At 35.9% G+C, this 7,644-nt stretch overlaps 1 long non-coding RNA gene across 1 annotated transcript in view; it reads right to left on the reverse strand.

Moving 5' to 3' along the window:
- LOC104910237 overlaps positions 1–7,412 on the reverse strand; it is a 16,541-nt gene extending 9,129 nt beyond the window's left edge. The window contains exon 1 of the long non-coding RNA XR_792903.3: positions 6,084–7,412. This is a non-coding gene — a long non-coding RNA (uncharacterized LOC104910237). The remainder of the gene's footprint in view (positions 1–6,083) is intronic.
- Between the last annotated feature and the right edge of the window lie 232 nt (positions 7,413–7,644).

The following is a 7,644-nucleotide window of genomic DNA, read 5'->3' on the forward strand; positions in this document are numbered from 1 at the left end:
CCAGCAGTGTGCCCTCGTGGCCAAAAAGGCCAATGGCATTCTGGGGTGCATTAAGAAGAGCGTGTCCAGCAGGTCGAGGAGGTGATCCTCCCCCTCTACTCTGCCCTGGTAAGGCCTCATCTGGAGTACTGTGTCCAGTTCTGGGCTCCCCAGTACAAAAAAGACAGGGATCTCTTGGAAAGAGTCCAGCGGAGGGCCACAAAGATGGTGAAGGGCCTGGAGCATCTCCCCTATGAAGAAAGGCTAAGTAAACTGGGTCTGTTTAGCCTTGAGAAAAGAAGACTGAGAGGGGACCTGATCCAGGTTTATAAATATCTGAGGTGTGGCAGCCATAGCGGTGAGGCCAGTCTCTTTTCAGTGGTACGTGGAGACAGGACGAGGGGAAATGGACATAAGCTGCAGCACAGGAAGTTCCGCACGAATGTGCGTAAGAACTTCTTCACGGTGAGGGTGAGGGAGCACTGAAACGGGCTGCCCAGGGAGGTTGTGGAGTCTCCTTCTCTGGAGATATTCAAGTCTCGCCTGGACGCCTACCTGTGCGACCTGGTGTAGGGAACCTGCTTTGGCAGGGGGGTTGGTCTCGATGATCTCTAGAGGTCCCTTCCAACTCCTATAATTCTGTGATTCTGTGATTCTGTGAAAGTAAAACCATTTCCTAAGCCTCTACGTGTTTATCAAAATTGGTCATAAAAAGACCAAGAAAGAAGTAGTTAGTAGTTATAAGTAACAGTGAAGAAAAATTAAGTTACCTGGTATTATTTTTTACACATTAGTTGACCCTCTGAAGACCTCATAACTTAGATAGTGCCTTGTGATCTCGTTGTTTTATTCTAATCTAATAAAAATTGAACAGAAAGTTATTTCCAACTCTAAGGAAAAATTTCAGCTGTGGATAAGATTTCCAAACAGAAAAGAATTTGGAAACTATCATCCTTAAAGGGAATGGGAAAATAATGTATTTTTACTTTATGAATAGAAAATCTTCCATTTAGAACACTTGGTTTGCTCTTGAACAATATCTGAAAGAATATTAATGAGAGAAGAAACAAAAAGAAAATAAATATATATGTATATATTATAATATTCCCTTAATGAACATGAAACCACGGGGAAAAAAAACTGTAACGGCCACAATTCACAATATGATGATAGCCTGAAATTGCATATGAGGACCATATAGATCCAGTGTAGTAAGCTGAGATTTTGAATATCTCAAAAGTATGGTTATCCTTAAAGTGCTGCTTAAAGAATTAGAGGTATTTTTCCTGTTGGAAACTCTTTGCAATATTTCAGATCTTTCTTTTAAACATTACAGTCACCTAGAAAGAAAGGATAGAACCATTTTGTTTCATGTTGGCCTAGTAGGTTATGGATTTAAGGGCATGATTAAACTGTGCTCTAGTGAGACAATATGTCACAAATATTGGATTATTTTGTTATTTTCTGACCATCAGCCTGATGTCTGCTACTATCCAGTGCCCTTCAGCCTGTATTCTGTATGCAGGCTGAAATAAGCTTGTATTTATTTCGTGACACAGTTGAAAAGAATAGTAAAACTTTTATAAGGAAATCTAGACATGTGCTTTTAGGCAAAGGAAAAATGTTAGTTTAGGTGAAAAGACACCACAGTGTTTTAGAAATTCCTTTTGAAGAAACCACATTGTGGAGAACTTTTGTCTATGACTGCAACATATTACTGCACATACTGCAGCAGAGCGCAAGCTTTGTGTCTGCAATTTAATCACCTTTAAAGTGATGAAGAGCAGGAATTTTATTTTCAGAGGGAAAGATGAGAAACAAATCTATCTAAATTTGTTCTGCGAATTCAGAGCACAGGGGAGTGTATTTTCAAAACAGAAACTGGTTTGTTTCTTAGAAGCAAATTCTATTATTGTTTAACAGAATTTGGAGGCAGAATTGCCATAAATTGACTGAACACTTAACTCTGCAGCAATTTTTTGCAACTGAGGAAAAAGGTTGGCAAAACAATTTATTTCTGTGGGTTTTTTTAGTGAATTCAGCACGTGTCCCAGGAAAGGGCATTTGTCTCCAACTTGGCATATTCTATGATTCTGTGATTCTGTGTTTAGCCTATACATGCTGGTGTTGCATAGGCTGCTGGTTTGAAACACTCCTTGTATCCTCAGCAGAGAGGGCCTTCCTAATACAAAACAGTTACAAAGAGACAGAAAAACTCAAAGAATTTATTAGAGAGCAGCGCGGATCACTGAAATATCTCTGTGTTTTCTGTTTTAAAGGTTTGTGTTTTTTTGTTTGTTTGTTTGTTTTTATTTAAATTTTGGCTGGATAATTTTCATCACAGAAGGTTTGGAAGTGTGCAAAATTTAGGGATGAGGATTTTGAAATATGAGTGGAATGCTGTCTCTTTCAGTGTTTTTGATCAAGACCTCAACATCTTTTTTTGTGTACAGTGTTTTACAAGAAATAAGATACTTGAAGCTGGACACTCAAATGGACTCATCCAGACTGGCAAAATATCTCTGCTAAAATGTACATGGTATTTCACTGTCCATTGGGCCTTTCAATATTCATATTCTGTGCAGTATTTTCAGTGCTTCTGTTATTGCTTCACTAAAACAAACTGCCTTTTCCATAGGAATATTTGTTTGGCTGAACATCGTTTCAGGACAGGGACTGCGTTCTTTCCAAAATGCACGTAAAAGCACATTCTGAAATATATGAGAGAAGTTCTAATCTCATCCACTTTTTAACCAGAAAGGCTGTGTGGATGGAAAGTTTTACGATGCATTTTCAGCAGTTTTGAACAAAACTAACAGGGTTTGGCAGAGTTCCTGGCTTATGAATATAGAAAGATTTGCAGAACTAGATAACTACTTAAACTTGGGAATGCAGCAAGCATAGAAAACAAACCAACAAACACAATCAATAAACCTTCCAAAGACATTTGTTTTTTTGGAATATGTTTGCTAAGTTTTGGATGAGAAATTTTTTAATGGTCTTGTTACATTGGTAACAGTGGTCAGACAGGTGAAAAATTTGCAGACAAAACCTGTAGGTTTCTGAGGGAAGTTTGATTACGTGATGGCCTTGTGGCCTCCTAAGGAACAACCGCAAACACTATCCTCCTGTCTTGATTCTGAACACCTATCCAACATTAACACATATTCTTTGCAGAGAGAGAATAAAGAATAGAAAAATGCAAACATCTAAATGAATAAATAAATATTTATTTGTATATTTATATATGAGATGTATTAACTAAATAAGGGATTTAATTGGATTGCTTTTGTGAGCTTATAATTAGCAGATTTTTATTTATGACAGAAATACCCATCCTTAGCATATATCCTGAGGTATACAATAGGTAGAGATCAGGGCCTTTTTGATAGGTTCTCACTTTATAATTTGTAAGAGACAAAAATCTTTAGGCCAGACTCTGCTCTCAGTTGCAAAAGCACACTGGAATGCACCTTTAATGTGTCTTGTCAGTTTTATTTTCCCTTAACCTTCCTATTTGCACATTTGGAAAGATTTTATGATGAAACTGTCTCTGGCAATTTTGAATGTGGTTAAATATTACTTTTTATAATATAAAGTGGAAGCATAAAATAATCCCTTAGAGGCTGCAGTGTATTTCTTCATAAGTGTTTCATTGCTTAGCATGGAGTCAGAAGTTTATCACTATTATTTTGCCTACAAATGAAGAAACATATTTAACATATTTTAATCAGGTAAAGAACATAATAAAATTTATTCTGTAACAAACATCTCTTCCCTAAGAAAAAGAAAGATGTTTTCCATATTTGTGTGTAAGAAAAGGAGTTGTGTTTGTGATCTTTTAACCTTGCCATCTTGTCTTTAAATATTTGTTCTTGTTAAATCCTTGTCGTGTCATGATGTCAAAAGATGGAAAATGTCTAGAGAAAAGTTTTCTTTAGACAAGTAGAAGGAAAACTGTGAAATGTCAGGCTGGCTTCAAGTTTGTTTATTGCTTTTCTGTTGATTCTAGTGCATCCAACAAGAGATCTGTTAGAACTCTCAAGCCCTTAGCTACCAGTAATAGCCTTGGATAAGGCATTAAATACTGCAGCTAACCTAGAATCTTGTTACTCTTTAACAAAAATATTAAGATATCTCTATCCAAATGTGCTCTATTCTGCCTCCTATTTTGGCACTGTACTTCTCTTAAGTCTAGTTATCTCTATGTAATTTTAGCATTGAAGTGACAATTTTGTTCCATTTTCTATTTTGGACACAAACTATGGAAAGAAAAAAAAAAGATAAATAGATGAATTAGGTCAGGCTGACCTAATCTTTTAATTCTGATATCATCTACACTGCAGCCCAGACTGTAGTTCCAATGGTGTTTCTTGGTTATATGATGTAAATTAGAAGTGGAGGAGAAAGGTTTTACCACAATTTACCACAGACTATTAAGTTGTCCTTACTGAAGACAAAAGCACATGTTTAAAACACCACCAGAGAATACAGATAAACTTCAGGGAGAATAAGATGCATAAACCTGTTGGTTTGATATTGTTACATTATCTAGACCATTGTAGTGGAAAGAGGATTAGGTGGGAATGTAATCTGAGTTACCAGAGGAACCAAGTCTTAATCACAGCCTGATGACACTTCTTTGGAAGGTGCTTTAAAGACACACTAAAATCTATCCATAACCAGAGAATCAAGTTTATAATACTTAGTGTGCTTTATTGATATTGCTGAGATTGAAATAATGTATTTAGCTATTTAAATTTCTTGTTTCAACAGTGAGAATACTCTTCTGTCTAGATAATTTAAAGAAATAAATTGTCCTTAACTCATGTTTTTGTTCTTAATACAATGTTTCTTCTTTATTAGAAAATTGTGAGAAATTTTAAGGCAGTTTTCAGAGAAAGACAAGAAAAAGAAAAAGAAAGATGTTCGAGGTCAAGTGCAAATAAGTTGTCAGTAGATAGGCTTCTTCTTAATCTAGTAGTACTCTGGAACAGAAACCAGATTGTAACAGTTAGGTTTCAGAAGGGAAAGTTTCATGACTGTTGTGGGAATTCCAGTCATTGCTTGTTTAATTTGCTATTATTCACTTGACATTTCATGCATCTGATTTCCCGATATCTAAAATCCATATAATAAATCCTCATCATTGTGAAAGTGTATCAAAAGCTATATATAAACAAGTTATCCAGTCCCTTTGTGTTACAACAAGAGCATTTTCCTTCTAGATTTGCCTTTATATATAGAATTGCTAGACTCAGACCACTGCATGGAACATTTGGTTACTACTTTATATGGTAAGTAAATGTTGAGGTTTTTATTTAGGAGAAACTGTGACCAGTTGTTTTAGGCCATCAAGCCATCTAATTTGACTAGAAATTTCAATGCATCTTTCATTGGAGCTCCGTTGGAAAGAATTGTATCGAAGTATGTGAGTCTAATTTAGGTTTTTGATGTGCTCTGACTTGACATGGAATGCATTTGTGTGTAGAAAACAGATAAGCTTCATTTTTAAGACAAGCTTAAGGAAGGTTATGCTATGCTCTAGAATATAATTAGATTTATTTAGCTTAATGTGTTTTCTAATTTTGATTATTGCAAATAACTGATAAACTAAATAGGCTGAATGTGTTTTTATTCTGAAATGAACCGCAGCCATTTAGTTTTTCCAAAGGCAGCTATTACACTTAACATTCACGCTCTTATCTTACCCCAAACCATCATTAAATGAAAGAAAATACTTTATTTTGGTGTACTTGCCATTGTCTTGAAATTAGTTTTAAATTGACAAATTAGAGTTCACTTGAATGTTAGATAAAGGATTTTGCTGATTCTTATGTTTGCTGGTTGGGTTTCCCCAGGCCTAGTGGTTAATGGACACAATGTCAAACCAGCAGAAGCCCCTGAAGTAACAGTGAGCTTTTAATGTTCATTCCTAATGGCACTGATTGACACAAAGGGAAAATGAATAAAACTAGTGTATAGTCAAGGGAAACCGCATCTAATACTTCCTAATGTTCCTGCCTTTACTCATAAAACCTCTCTGACCCTTAAGAGGCTCATACCACTTCTGATGCAAGAGCTTTTTTCTGTAAAATGCTTACCATCTGAGAGAGCCTTGCTATATTTCTCTGCCTCATTGACTCTTCCTCTTTTTAAAAATTGTCATGGAAAAAAGGTTAACATTTTCTCCCGAAGCAGCTTCATTCCTCTCTCATGTCCCTTTCTTGTCTCTGTAAATAAAAGGTGCTACATTAAATAAAAATATACTATAAGCAAAGCATAGTAAGCAAATGCAATTCAGGGTAAAACTGAATGCCCCCAAATAATTTTTCTCTGCTTATTTTTCTTCGACAATATTCCTAATAGGAATTTCAATGAAAAATACTCATCTGTTTCCTAATGTTCCCAGACGGAATTTAAATGTAGCAGTGGATTCACATTTTCCTTAAGGCTATCTGGGAGCAGAAGAGGGAAAGGTGGTAATATTAAGCTTTAGATATTAGACTTTTTTTCTCTCTTTATGTAAATTTAAGAATTCTTTCCAGATAATAGAATTTCATTTAATTTTAATTAAAATTTAAAGAAGACTCTCATGATGGAAGTAACGGCATATTCTACACCTTGTAAAAGGCTGAGTCCCAAATGAATTAACTGTTGCACTCAGATGCTGTTTCCCTAGGCCTGAGAATAAACTCGCACCAAATTAGCTGGAAAATGAAGAGTTCTATGCTAGATCTGTCTCTTTTATAGCTGTTCTCGACGATCTTTTTCTTACAAGGAATTGGAAGTGAGCAATCAGTTGAAGTAATTTCCAGTGAAGTGTGTTAGCAAGGTTATGTCTGGTTGTAACAACAATTTGCAGAGTGATTAGCAGATGCATGCTAATTATTCAGGAAGCCCTTGATTTCCTGAAAACACTAATTCTCAGTTCAGATTGTATGTCTTTGTTTCATCTCTGGTAAAGAAGATTTTTGCATACATTCTGTTTACACCTAGTAGAAAATTCAGGGAAATATCTGGTGATATCTTCTTTGAATATCAATCAAATGTAACTCTAGCTATATTACATAAAATTCTTGTTTCATTTCCCTCTCCCCTTCCCTGCCCCCCAAACAAATATTTTTCAAAGTGTATTACACAAGTCTGTATAATAGCATGTTTTGAAGTAAAATGGTATAATTTCTGTGTATGGACAAGTTCCATTCAGATACTGATTTCTACTCAGAAAGAATTGTATGAGAATACAATTTTCCAAAAAAGAATGCTCTTTGCATTCCAGTTTTAAGGAGTGCTGGGAGAGTTATTGGGTTAATTTTGCAAATATTTCATCTGGAGAGCCCTAGATAAGGTTTTGTGAGTGATGGTAGCATCCTTGCTGCTGTGTCAGAATTCATATTCTGGTACAAAATTGTCAACGGTTTACGGGCTGGTTCGGCCCGGTTCCGTGACTAGAAGGGCGGAGGGATCCGCGGATCCGCGCCCCCGGAAAAAAAAAGAAAAATAAGGGACCCCGAAATAATTGAAAACAGTGGCAACAATCTGAGGTAAAACAAAGTAATTTACTAAATATGGTATCAACAGAATTTTATAAGGAGAGAGAATGTGAAATTGATGGTGGATCGGCCTTACCACAACGCTGAGATGAGAAGCGCAGGCAGAGAA

The sequence above is a fragment of the Meleagris gallopavo genome, chromosome 3 (assembly GCF_000146605.3).
Source record: "Meleagris gallopavo isolate NT-WF06-2002-E0010 breed Aviagen turkey brand Nicholas breeding stock chromosome 3, Turkey_5.1, whole genome shotgun sequence".
Lineage (NCBI taxonomy): Eukaryota > Metazoa > Chordata > Aves > Galliformes > Phasianidae > Meleagris > Meleagris gallopavo.